Here is a 12,849-nt window from a genome sequence, read left to right on the forward strand (position 1 = left end):
CCTGGCGGCTGCGGCTGTGGTGAGAGGCCCCCTCTGCTGGCCCTGGGAGGCAGCTGAGCTTGTGCCAAGTGGCATCTTGGATGCTGCCTTCTGCATCGCTGCCGTGCCAGAGGTGGGAGGAGGGCAGCTCTCCGCAGTAGTCAGCACCGGAGCGGGGTGGCAGAAGGCAGCACGGCCATGGGCAGCTCTGGGTAGGAGTGCAGTGGGGTGCAGCTTGCATGGTGGCTGTGGCAGGGCTGGAGTGCTGCAGCAGGAGAGCATGGGTGCTGACCTCGTGCTTTGTGCCCTTCAGGGCCCCAGGGACCACCCTGCCTCCCTGGAGGAAGAGGATGACTCATCCCTCCTTGGGGCCAGGTGCCTGCTGCCAGGGGACCTTGCTTTATTGCATGGTCCAGCAACGGGGGGGGGGGGGGGGGGGGGGGGGCTCTTTCCTCCCAAAAAAAGGCTCCCCCCAGCTGTGGCAGGCTGGGTATACGTGGGATGAGTGGGACTCCGGAGTTCCATCATGGTGACAGACCCCAGGTCCAAGACCCCACAAGACCCTCTGGATGCCCAGAGGTTTCCAGCGGGTGGGGGGATGTGGGGACTGGGACAAAACCTGGTCATAGCACAGGGCACATTTGGGGACCTGTGCTCTGCCTAGTCTGCTGCTGCTGTGTTGCATGTTAGCACTGAGCTGTGCAGTTTTAAGCAGGTCTGACAGCTTCCAGCCCTTCTGCTCTTTCTCTGAGTCATGGCTAAACGCTGCTTGTGACAGAGCCAGAGGCGAGTGGGAGGATTTTATTACATGCTACTCATTGAGTAACGCATGTAACTGCCCTGCTGTGGCCACCAGTCTGGTGTGGGGTGTGTGTGTTTGATGCTGGGCTGCCTGGGGCTGGGGGCCAGCACCAAGGGGGGCTCTGGGCAGGGCCCACAGGCAGTGTGTGCAGACGATGCTACATGGTGTGTGCCCAGCACATGGGGAGAAGCCTGAGGTTGCACAAGGCTTGGCACAGTGGGGTGGTGGGTGGGCAGGAGCAGGTCGTGCCCCATGTGCCCACCCCACCCAGCAGCTTAGCACAGATGGTCCCCATGGCCCATGCCCTGGGCAAAGGCAGCTTGTCAGGCACCATCAGAGCTGGTGGTATGCAAGAAAATTGATTGCTGTCCACTCAAGCAGTTGAAGCCAGGAGTGGAGCAGTTCCACGAGCACCCAACCCTCCCCATGTGGTGCCCACGGTGGGGAGTGGACCATGAGGCACCACTGCAGCTGTGCACTATGACCCTGTCGTGGGCTGATTTTGCTGGGCAGTGGGACACAGGGAGCCATGCCTGGAGCCCTGCCTGCTGCAGAGCAGCCCGGCACTGGTCCAGGGGCCCCTTCAAGACGCTTCTAAGGGCTGATAAACCCTGGTGGGCACAGGGCAGGGTTGTGCATCCATCCCACGGGGTGCTGGATCATACTCAAGGGCATACAGTGTGGCAGCACGCATCTCACCCTTAGTATAACAGGCCAGCAACAAAATCGGTCAAGCTTCCAACCACCAGCGAGCAGTCCCTTAGATAGGAGTGGGGCAGGAGGGACAGGAAAGCTCTGAACTACTCTGCAGCAGCAGCCAAAAGGCACTGGGGCAGGTGAAGCCTAACCTGCATCAGAGTGTGGGGATATCCCTGCAGCTGCACATTCACTGACTCTGCACTTGCTGGTGGTGGCATGTGGGAGAGTGGAAATAAATACCTGCCTTTTGCATGCGGCTACACAAGCATCTTAAACAGGAAGTGATGGCTGTCCTGCAGAGCTCTGGTAGGATCTAGGTTGCAGCTCTGGCAGCAAGAGGGAGGCAGAGCCCAGCTCCCCTCACCTGGATTGGAAAGTGCAGAGGTGTCTGCTGGTAACTGCATGTCCTCCTCTTTGATCAGACATCGCAGCTGACACTGCCCTGGCTATCACAGAGATACGCATAGACCAGACACATCCAGCAGGACCCAAATCCATGCCCTGTTTCAAATGATTTCTGTAATCACATCAGGCAGGACTGAAATAGAGAGGTAGCCCCACCATGGGCAGAGGCAGGCTGGAGGTGAGGAGGCTCCTACCAGGAGGCCATACATAGGAGGTGAAGATATCCCCACGCTGGGAAGGGGCATGGCAGGAGGAAAAAGGGATGACAGAGGTGCTAGGTCTTGCTGCACGGTTCTGCTGGGGCCTATGGGGCTGTGGTTGCTTGTGGTGGACGAGTGGCAGGGCTGCGCTGGGCTCCAGGGCTGAGGCTCGGATCGGACATCTAGTATTGGTATTTGGTGAAACTTCCCTGGACCGGCTGGGTGCTGCAGAACAATGGAAGAGGCAGAGGCTGATCCTTGGCCGTGGGGAAAGATGCTGGGGCTGGAGGGCATGGGGTGCCACAGCTGCTGTGGAGTGTGCTGGGACAGCATAGCCCAGGGCTATGCAGGGGGGTGGAGGGGGACCCATGTAAAGTGGCTGGGGCAGGTTCAGTGGGACAGGATTCTGGATGCCCAGGGTAGTGCAGGATGCCTAGGGCAGTGCAGGGATGCCTGGGGTGGTGCAGAATGCCCAGGGTAGACAAGGATGCCTGGGGCGGTACGGGGATGCCTCCACAGATCATTTGCGGGGGTGGCCCAGGGTGTGCAGGTGTCCCGGGTCGGTAACTGGGCAGTGCCGGTGCCGTGCGCGGGCAGGGTTCTAGGGGCCGTGGGAGACACCGGCGGTGCAGGTGCGGTCAGTGGCGGTACCTAGTGGGCGCGGTACCAGACTACGTGGTCCACGGCGAGTGCGATAACCCCTCGGTGCAGTACCCAGGACGGTGTAGATGCCGGGCATGCGGTACCAGGCCCGGCCAGTGCAGCAGCGGGGCCGTGGGATGTCCGACCAGTGCGGTACCGGTACCGGGCGGCGGTGCCGGCACCGGGCGGCGGCAGCGAAGGGGTGCTGCGGAACGGCCCCTCCCCCGCCCGCCCCCGCCGTGCACGCGCCGCGCGCTCCCCGTGCGGGGTCGGGCTGGACTGAGCGGAGCGCGGGGCGTGGAGCAGCCGCTGCCGCCACCGGCATGGCCCAGCCGCGCCGGCGCCCCCGACGGTGAGTGCGCCCCGCCTCGCCCGGCCCGGCCCGGCCCGGCCCGGCCCGGCCCGCGATGGCTTTTGTTGGGGAGGGCGGCCGGGCGGGACCGGTCCGGCCTCACGGCGCGGGGCTGGGGCCGGCCGCCGCGGCGGTGGTGGGCCTCCCGGGGCAGGGGTGGCAGCGGGCCGGTCCCGGTGTGTGGCATCCGGGGCCGGACCGGGCATCGGGGCGGGGCGCGACGGGGGTTAACGGGTGGGGCCGAGCGCGGCGGCGGGTAACAGCGAGGGTTAACGGGGCCGGATGAGCGGCCGCGGCGAGCCGGCGGGTTGCCATGGCGACGCGCTGAAAGGGGGATTGTGCGCCCGCCTCAGCTGCGCGGCCCCCGCCCGCATCCCCGGCCCCCGCCCTGCATCCACGGCTCGGTTCCGCTCGGCTCAGCCCGTTGGGCCCAGCACGGAGCGGTGAGCAGGGACTGTCCCAGCTCAGGTGCTCCCGCCCCAGGGACTGGGATCCTCCCCGGGGCTGTGCAGGGAGCTGGGGGTGCCAGTGCAGGTGGGGTCAGTTATTTGGGGTGCAAGGAAGTGCCTGGTGCTGCTTGTTGTGAGGCTGCTGGCATGAGCATCCCTGGGTCAGGGGAAGGCAGGGGATCCCCTTGGCTCCATTTATTTGGCATAGCATGGGGAATGACATTAGTCATTGGGCTCTCAGAGCAAAAGGGCATTCCCTGTCTCTCTCTTGGGCAGGGGGCCGAGGTGGAGGCAGGCTCAGTGTCAAGCAGGAGCTCTGTCAAGCTGGCCATGCTCGGCTCTGAGCAAGGTGGTGGGTCAGGCACATGGTGCAGGGGTTGCCGGTGGCTCCACCAACATGTGCTGTGGCTGGAGTTGGCAGTGTTTGCCTGAGCTTGGCTCTGTTGCACTCGAAGCTAAAGAGCAAGACAGGCGTGGTGGGTGATGGTTAGCACTGGGGTCCATCCGTGTCTGGCACTGTTGGCAGTGAGGGAGGGAGAAATGATGAGTGACGTGAAGCCTTTGGCCAGCCACTCTTTCTGGACCATGCTCTCCCAAACAGTGACACCTCCTGGTGCCTCCACTGGCAGCCCTTCCTAAGACCACAGACCTCCCTCAGGGAGGTGGCTCTAGCATGAAGTCCCTGTGACACTGGGATTTTCCTTCTGTCCTTCAAGGGTGCCTTGTCTGATGCTGCTGCTGACTCAGTCCCAGGTGATGGCAGAGGGGCTGGAGGTGTCCCCATGGCTGGGCACGAGTGGGTGCAGTGGGAGAGCTGACAGAGCCAGCTCCCCGTGAGCCCGTGTACTGGCCATGCTTTGTGTCAGCCTGGTGGGACCTTCCTTCCTCTGAAAACCAGGGTGCTCTGTGGAATTGGGGGCATCTGCCAGCTGGGTAAGGGGTGGATGGATGCGTCCTCAGAGAGGGAGCTGTGGGCTGCCAAGACAGGAGACACTGTTAGCTCTGGGAAATGCGTGTGCCATCTTTTCCTCCCTGCTCTGCATCAGAGCACCTGTGCCAACCCCTGACGCAGAGCTGTGAGCCCCAAGGTCCCTGTCGGAGCAGACTTCCTCCTGTTCTGCATGCTGCAGGTGGCCACCACCAGAACTGGTGTCTGCAAAATGGTTAAAGGCTGACATTTAGAGGTCACACTTTTAGCATTGTGCATGTGTTTGTTTCATTTGCATTTGCAGTTAGCCCAGCTTGAGGCTTTGCCACTTGCATGTGCAGTTGCCATGGTTACATGTGCAGTCAGGATGTGGAGTTTGGTTGGACACCTGCAAACATGCAGCTCTCAACCTGCGGAGCACCAGGGCAGAAATGAAAACTGCCAAGATGCAGGGCATGTGAGCCTTGCACAGCGATGCGCTGTGGAAATGGGTTGCAGTGCCTGTCTTGGCAGGGTCTGCATGCTACTGCCTTGCACAGCCTCCCAGCTGCCCATATTCAACACGCAATGTGCATCTAGGGCAGCGTCATTGGGGAGGAAGGTTGAGCCCATGCCAAGAGTGTTGTCCTGGACCTTACATCTGGGTCTGTCTCCTTCCCAGACTCCGTGTAGAGGCTCTTCTCCCAAAGGGCTGGAATGAAGGTGCTTGAGAGCAGGGTGGTGAGGGCAGACAGCACCTGGGAGTTGTGAGCAAAGCTGCTGTGCAGGCTGGCAGTGCCTTGCCCGCAGGCAGGGGCCTGCCAAGGCTTCAGAAGGCAGTGTGAGAATTGGCAGAATACTGTGCTGAGGCTCCAGCTGTGGTGGCTGTGTCTCTCCTGGCTCTCTATGGGGTCCATTTGGGTGCTCAGGTCCAACACAGACAGGCACCCGGTCCAGGTGCCATTTGACCAGGATCACATTGAGTCTGCAAGTGAGAGCAAGGAGATAGTGACTGCCAAAATCCTCTGGCAGTTCCATGTTGGCCTTGTCTTTGTGTCAAGGGAGGGAGGAGGATTTTAGAACAGCAAGTATGGAAGGGACCTTGAGGTCATCAAGTCTCTAAGCCCCATCTAAACCATTCCTGAGCAGCATCAGCTCTGCCAGCTCCTAAATCTCCCCAGCCACAGTGGTTCTGCTGCCTCCCAAGCAGTTTGCTGCTTTCTTCCTGTATCCTTCCTGCTAGGAGCTACTTCTACGCAGCAGGCAGGGGAGAAGGAAAGCCCTTTTGGCTGTCCAGGAGCAACTGTGGCCTTGGACAGACTGGTGTGAGGTGTCCATGATGCGCTGGTGGCAGCTGGAAGAACCCAGTAACAGAAGGAGGGTGGAAGGATAGTGGAAAGCAGTGGGGATGGGGACATGGAGCATGTGTCTGGGCATGAGCTGTGGAGCCACAGAGGAACCTGTGAAATCTCACAGCAGAGCATGGCTGAGTTATCTGCTGTCCTGGGGCTGTGCACCAAGAGCAGAGGGATGGGGCAGGGACAGCTTGTCTCTGTCCTTAGGGCTGTCAGTGCCACTGGGATAGGACAGTTTTTGCTCCTGATGGGATCCCAGAGATTCCTCCCCTGGTGATCTGTGGTTATTGGCTGCTGCTGACAGAGTGTTTTGGAAGATGCTTCTTAATCAGGATCTGGCATTTGTACCTGCATCCACAGCCAGGGTCATGCACAGCTCTTGGATTGGCACAGAAGGAAGGTGGTCACAGCCGGCTGGCAGAGGCACATTAGCAGAAGGGGGCAGGGTGGATCCTGGTACCGGGCTGCTTGAGGAGAGCTGGGTTAGAGGACTGTGGCAGAGCTGGGGGCGTGCTGCATGGTGGACTAAGTGCGCCGGTGGTGTCCTAATGTAATGCCCCCTGGAGCTGGGGGCAGGGAGCAGGCTGTGACCAGCGCTGTGTGCTGCTGGCCTCAGCAGGATTCTGCAACAAGTGTGAGGGGAATGAATAAAAGGTCCTGCAATTGCCAGAGCTGGCAGTTTGAACCCACATCATTCAGACCCTGGAGCAAGTCTGACTGAGGTGAAATGGGGATGGAGTGGTGGAAAGACACAAGGGCTTCTGGCTGCAGCTGCTAGGTCCTGTCTGGTGTGTGCAGCTCCTGGAAGTTTTCCCTGGTTAGGAGGATACACGCTGTTTGTAGGCTTGTCTAGGCTCAGTAACGATGTGGTATTGCACATGATGAAACCTGTGTTCTGGCAGTTGTGTGGGGAAACTCTGCCCTTGCAATATACTCCTTTTGCCACATTGTGTGTCCAGCAGCAGTGCAGGCATGTGGCATGGTGTAAGGGGGTAGCTGTCTGTGAGAAAGACTTTGTGCCAGGGAACACTGTTTGGGCTGAGACTGCCTTGGCAAAGAGCTCAGGGGATTCTTGGTAAAGAAGCCTTGTTCCTGATGCTGCAAAATGCAGAACAGTGAAGTAACATCTGTTATTTTCAAACTGCATCTCAGTGTGAGCGTATCCTGTGAGGTGCCTGGCAAACAGAAGCAAAGCTTTGCCTGGTGGTCAGATGCTCTGGGCATACCAGCAGAGCAGGTGGCAAAGTTTGGGAAAGGTTGCAGAGAGAGCATTCTACAGGGCTTGTACTGTGCATGAGCTTTGTTTGGGCCTGAGCCTGGGCTGCTGGGCTCTCTGAGGGCAAAGATGGTTGGCAGAGGCTGGTCAGGAATGCTTTTGAGATAGGCTTGGGGGAGGGGACTGCTGAGAATGCCCTTTGGCATGGTGATCAAGGGCTGCAGGGACTTTGCCTTCATCAGGCATTCATTAGCTGCTCCTCTAAAGGAGTGGGAAAAGAAGCCCAAGTCTGCAGCGTGGCCAAAGTGTCTGCATGCCACTCATGCCATGTCCATCTCCTGGTCCCGGCACCCAGTGCTAAAGGAATTGGAGAGGTGAGTCTGTAAGTCCAACTATCTTCATGTCTTTCCTCTACCCTTACCTGTCTCCAGGCATCGCTGAGTAACTGAGAACTCATGGGACAGTGATGCAGGAGAAGGGGGGAGGGGTTGTACTGTGTCTCTGTCTCTAGAGCTGCCCAGGAGAGCTCAGGAGAGATGTGTCATTGTGGAGTCAAACGTCTGGAAGTTGCAGCAGGAATGGTCAAAGGTCTGACGGCCTCCGTGCAAAAAATAGCTAAATAAGGCTGAGTTCTTCAGACTGGAAAAAAAACCAACAGAAGATGGATAAGATATGTGTACAGGAGGCCAGGAGAGAAGGTATAGAGGTTAACTGTTACTGTTTCTTTCCATGCAAGTACAAGGTCACATCAAATGAAGCTAGCAGGAGGTGCCAAACAGGAGGAGGGGCATTGCCTCTTGCAGATGTGCTATCAAACCACAGAAGTCCTCAGAACAAGGTGTTGTGAAGAGTGAAACCTTACATTGGTTCCAGGAGAAACAGGATGAATTTAAGAACAAGAAGAGGTTCCCCCAGAACCAAGAAATACACCGAGATGCACTTCTGACTTTGGCAGCTACTGAGCTGCAAATTGCTTGTGCTTTTGACTACTGGCAAGAAAGTACATAGGACAAGGTGGACCCTTGGTCTGAGCTGTTATTTTCATAACATTGTGCCTACCAGAGAGGGTGGAGCCAGGAGGGAGCACTGGGTTTTGGTAAAGAAGGATGGTTTTATTCCCATCCAGCTCTGTGTTACTTTGCTTGGCACAGTGTGACAGGTGCCTGCTCAGTCTTGCTTACTTGCTGAGAGTGTGGGGTGATTTTCCCACATGTTGGAGGCTCAGGTGGGACCTGTGCTAAGCACTGATCTGCCTCAGCATCACAGCACCTTTGCTGGAGACTTCCGATGGACTTCTGTCTGCTGAACAGTTGCTAATTCGGTTGGTTTGAAAATGGATGGCAATATGCCTTCCCTTCTGTGTTACCTGGCAGTTCTGCTTCCTCTGGTTCCCTGGGCATAGGGCATCCACCTGACATGCTGGCAGCAGAGCTGGAGTCTTGTCCTGGTGTTGTCCCAGTTCCCTGGTACTCACTGCACATGGTGGGCACTGTGGGTTCACCAAGGATCTGATCTTCATCTGCCCCTCCTCCAGTCCCCTGGTTCTGCGTGTTCTCACGCATGTCAGGAAACATCAATCTCAGTTTTGTTCCTGGTTTTATGCCCAGATGAGAAAAGACTTATGTCCTGCTACCAGTGGGGGGTCCAGTTCAGCCTTACCTTGGTGCATGTGGGGTGCCAGAAAGCTGTCCCCCAAGTCCTTGAGAAGTCCAGAGACATGCAAGGACAGAAGGGAGACATGAGGCTTGGCTTGGGGGAAGTTTGCTTCTTGTTGGAGAAGTAGACTTGGGGAGGAGGATGCAGGGATGAGCTCAGGCTCTAGCAGTCCCCAGTGGGCTTTGGGTGGGGAGCAGCAGGATGAGGCCATGTGAGGTTGAAGCTCATGAAGAGGACACTGTTTCCCATCCTCGTGACATCCAGGAGGACCCTGTCCATGAGGGCTGAAGGAAGTATCCAGCTAGCACAATGGCATCCTTGCAACCACAAAGCTGAAATCTGCTCTTGGCTGGCATCCATAAGGGGACAGATCTTGTGCCTCATTGCCATTTTGGTCTCTGTTGCCACTGGGCTATCTTGATGAGGATCTGAGATTGCAGACTTGGGCAGGGAGCTGCTGTACTTTGATGCTCACCAAGTGGTTACTTGCTCTCTGTGACCTCCTGTGTCCACTGGGAGTGATGCTTCAAAGTGGGCATCTGCCAAGGCAGACCTGTGCTTGGGGACCTCTGAGAAGCAGCAGGGAGCACAGGAGCCTTCTTGGCACTGGCATTGGCAGTGTCTTTCCTTGGCATTGCTGGTCCTTGCAGCCTGCCTCTATGTCCTGCTTCATCGTGGTCTGCTCCCTCTGGAGAGACAGGGCATCCTCAGGCTGCCTGACTTGCTTCGATCCAGCTTATTCCTTAACACTAGGCAGCCTTTACTGTAAAACACATTAAAGGATTTTTTTGGAGAGGTTTTAGGCTTTCTATGCTTTTGTGCTTGGAGATAGAAAATTTGGGAGGAGAAAGCTACAAGGCAAAATAGAAAATACATTTTGGATTAAATTTGAACATGCTTCCTTCCTAGCTGCTGCCTTGCCTGGCCTCCAGTGCTTAGCAAGCCCTGGTTGCATGAGCAAGAATCAGACTTTGTGGAGCTGCCCTGGCTGCAGGCTGACCCTCCAGCCTGGGGAGTTTCCATGGTCTTCTGCTTGGTCATGCTACCTTTGGTTTCGGTTTGGGAATGTGAGTAGCTGATGACTCTTGCTGAGGCCAGGCTTCCTTGCTTGAGGAAGCTGCTTGTCTTAGTTGAGTAGAGACTGTTGTGGGCTCGGGCTGGACCATCTAACTCCTTGAGGGCCTTATGAAGTGACTGACACCACACCTGTCTGGGCTGCCAGCTTTACATATGACTTGTGATGATGGCAATCTCTGACTGTGACACCTATATGAACTCTTTAGGTCAGTCACCGGAGCACGTAGCAAATCTATGTGTTCCCAGAGTTCCTGGGAAAGCCTTTAGGGTTTCTGGGGAAACAAGTATCTCTGGGATGGGATTTTTTATCTTATTCAGCTGCATGTTTTTGGATGCTGTGCTGTGCCAGCAGCACGTGTGGGTGGCTGTTGTGCCAGGGGCCCTGGGGTTCTCCTCGCCCTGGTGCTGCTCCAAGCATGGAGGGCACCACCAGCACCATGGCAGCTCTGCTGTGAGCTGATGCTGGCTGCACAGAGTTGGCATCTTTGTGCAGGAGCTCCTCTACAGCTGCTAGCCATTCATTATCCTCAGTGCTGGCAGTTGGTGGCAGGGTGGGGTGAGGGAGAAGACAGATGTGGAGGGGGAGGGTGGCTTCTCCAGCACCTGTGCCTTATTCTGGAGCATGCAAGTGTGAAATTAAATTTGTAGATAAGCCATAGCTGGTGAGGAACACAGGCCACAGTGTCTGCTGGAGCCAGGCAGTGTCTGGGAGCAGCGCGGCCAGCATGCACAGCATGTCCTGCCTGCCAGCTCTTGTGGAGGCTGACGTCACCTTGGAGGAACAGTGGCTGCTGCAGGATGTGGCTGTTTGACGCTGTGTCATGTTGGCTCTGGGTGTGCAGCCCTGACTGCTGGCAGGACCCCTGCCAAGAGGTGCTGCCTGGGGCTGGTCTCCCCTGTGCTGCAGAGGCAAGGGGCAGGGCACAGTTGGAAGTGAGAGGGACTTGGTGCTCTCTGCTACCAGCAGCTTGCAAGCTGGGTGGTGGGGAGGATGGGTGTTGTGGACGGAAGAGTCCGTGATGCTTCCAGAAGCAATGGCATTTTCCTACCTCCGCATTTGGATCTTATAGCATTAGCAAATGCAGCTTGCACTGGCCCGTGCTCTGTCCTCCGTGTGCATTGCTACCAGTGATCACAGCTCCCCTTCTCCTGCCCCAGTCCAGAGCTTTCTGGGTCTCCTACCTCTGAGTGCTTTGCAGAGAACAGCCTTCTGTTGCAGATGAAGAGACCAGTGCTGTGAGAAGGGGAGCACTGTCACCCAGACCAGCCACAGCAGAGCTAGGACTGAGCAGTGCCGTCAGTGGTGGCTGCTTCCGGGGACAGCTGTGTCCCCAGGCAAGCCACAGTGTCATGAAGCGGTGGGTCACTGCTGTCTCCATAGAGCCAACCTGCTCCACAGACTTGGTGGCTGTGTTTGTGTCCCATGGTACAAGACAGGGTGGTAACGGGTGGTGTAGGAATGTGGTGTTTGTACACTGCCAGATAACTTATAACCTTATCTCTGCACAGGAAAACTGACTAATTATGTCATGTTTCAGCTTACATGGAGAAGTTAGTTCCTGCTTGTTTCCAACTGTCATCTTCATCTTTGTTCTTTGCCTTGGGTTTCATTACCTTTAGCCTGGATCACCTCCATGACCTTATTTCTCATTCTACCCTGCAAAACTTTGCTCAGCTGATGAAGAGCAGTGGGCAGTGATGTCATGCAGAAATAGGTGGTTGGGGCAGGTATTGGTAAAGGAAACAATCCTTTATCAGCTCTGCCACTGAAACCAGAGGTTCTTACAGCCACAGTCTGGATTACAACCTGTGATTAAGTGGTTTTGGCTTCCTGCTTTGAGTCAGTAAAAATGAAACATTGACAACTTATTTTGGGTGTAGCTGTTCCCATTCAAAGCACTCTTGGGTTTTGTTGCCCACCCTCTCTAGTCACATTTACAGGAAGTCTTTGTATTTTAAGCTGCAGTCGGTTCCTCTCTGCCCATCCCACCTCCTTACATTTATAGAGCCTCCTCCAGGCCATGCTAGTCCATGGAAAGCATTGGCTGTGTACGCACTCAGCCTGCCTGTAGCCACCAATGCTTTCTCAAGTTTCCTTGGAGCATGCATGAGACATCTTGACCCATTATTAGCACAGGTGGCGGTATGGGTAGGATAGGGCTCTGTGCAAATTGCCCATAGCCCAGTTGCTTGGAGGGGGTCCATGTCCTTTGCCTGGCTGGGTGCCCAGAAAGAAGCTTGAGGGACTGGGGTATGAGAGTTATGGGGAGGGACATTCCATCAGCAGCTGGGTTTCATACTTGCTGCTTAGTTTGGGGCATTTCAGAAATGGGGGTGTCATTGGATCGAGCCAGCCTCTTTGGGTCACTGAAGTGTCCTTTCTTTATTAAATCTCAAAGCTGCTTTTTCTAATGTGAGAAATAGGAATGTGTTGGACTTAGCGTTTCAGAAGCTTGTTGCTCTGAAAAGAGCCTTGTTCTTGTGTAATTGCTCCCTAACATAGTTGAGTTATAATGATCTATGTTAACTTAAAAAACAAGGTCACTGCTAGCCACAGTAGTTTCTGAGGTGGTTGTTTGGGAGAGGACATAGGACCCATTACTGTGGCAGATGTGAGGGGGATGGTGATGAGCAGCTGGGATAATGTCAATGCATGGCTTGCTGAAGATGGAGAAGGAAGTGAGGGGAATGCTGCTTGTGCAGTCAGCTCTCTTTGCTGGGTGAGATTTGCACACCAGTCACTAGCTGCAGAGTGTTGATCACAGATTTGTGAGTGAGCTTATATTGCCTTAAAGTAGGTGCCTGGTGCTTGTTTGTGATGTGTTGGAGAGTGAGTTGTCTTGGCATGAACTTTGTGCTGATGCCAAGGACTTGCTGAAAGCAGATTGTCAGTTTGCTCCTGAATAGAGGTCTAGAAATTCCAGGGTTCTGTGTATGCACTTTTGCATTGTCAGTCACCTGCCTGCACAAAGTGAGTGCTGGAGTAATTCTGCCATTTATTTATGAAGCACTGTTTCCTATAGAATAGAATAGAATATTTCACTTGGAGGGGACCTACAATGATCATCTAATCCAACTGCCTGACTAATTCAGGGCTGACCAAAAGTTAA

The 12,849-nt window shown here is 55.7% G+C and overlaps 1 protein-coding gene across 4 annotated transcripts in view; it reads left to right on the plus strand.

Annotated features, from left to right (window-relative positions):
* Nucleotides 1-2,971: 2,971 nt before the first annotated feature.
* The window catches only part of NLGN3 (neuroligin 3), a 41,084-nt gene continuing 31,206 nt past the window's right edge, over nucleotides 2,972-12,849 (plus strand). For all 4 annotated transcript variants that reach the window (XM_075763299.1, XM_075763300.1, XM_075763301.1 and 1 more), the window contains exon 1: nucleotides 2,972-3,079. The gene's annotated coding sequence lies outside the window, so the exon portion shown is untranslated. The remainder of the gene's footprint in view (nucleotides 3,080-12,849) is intronic.

The sequence above is a fragment of the Balearica regulorum genome, chromosome 11 (assembly GCF_011004875.1).
Source record: "Balearica regulorum gibbericeps isolate bBalReg1 chromosome 11, bBalReg1.pri, whole genome shotgun sequence".
Classification (NCBI taxonomy): Eukaryota; Metazoa; Chordata; class Aves; order Gruiformes; family Gruidae; genus Balearica; species Balearica regulorum.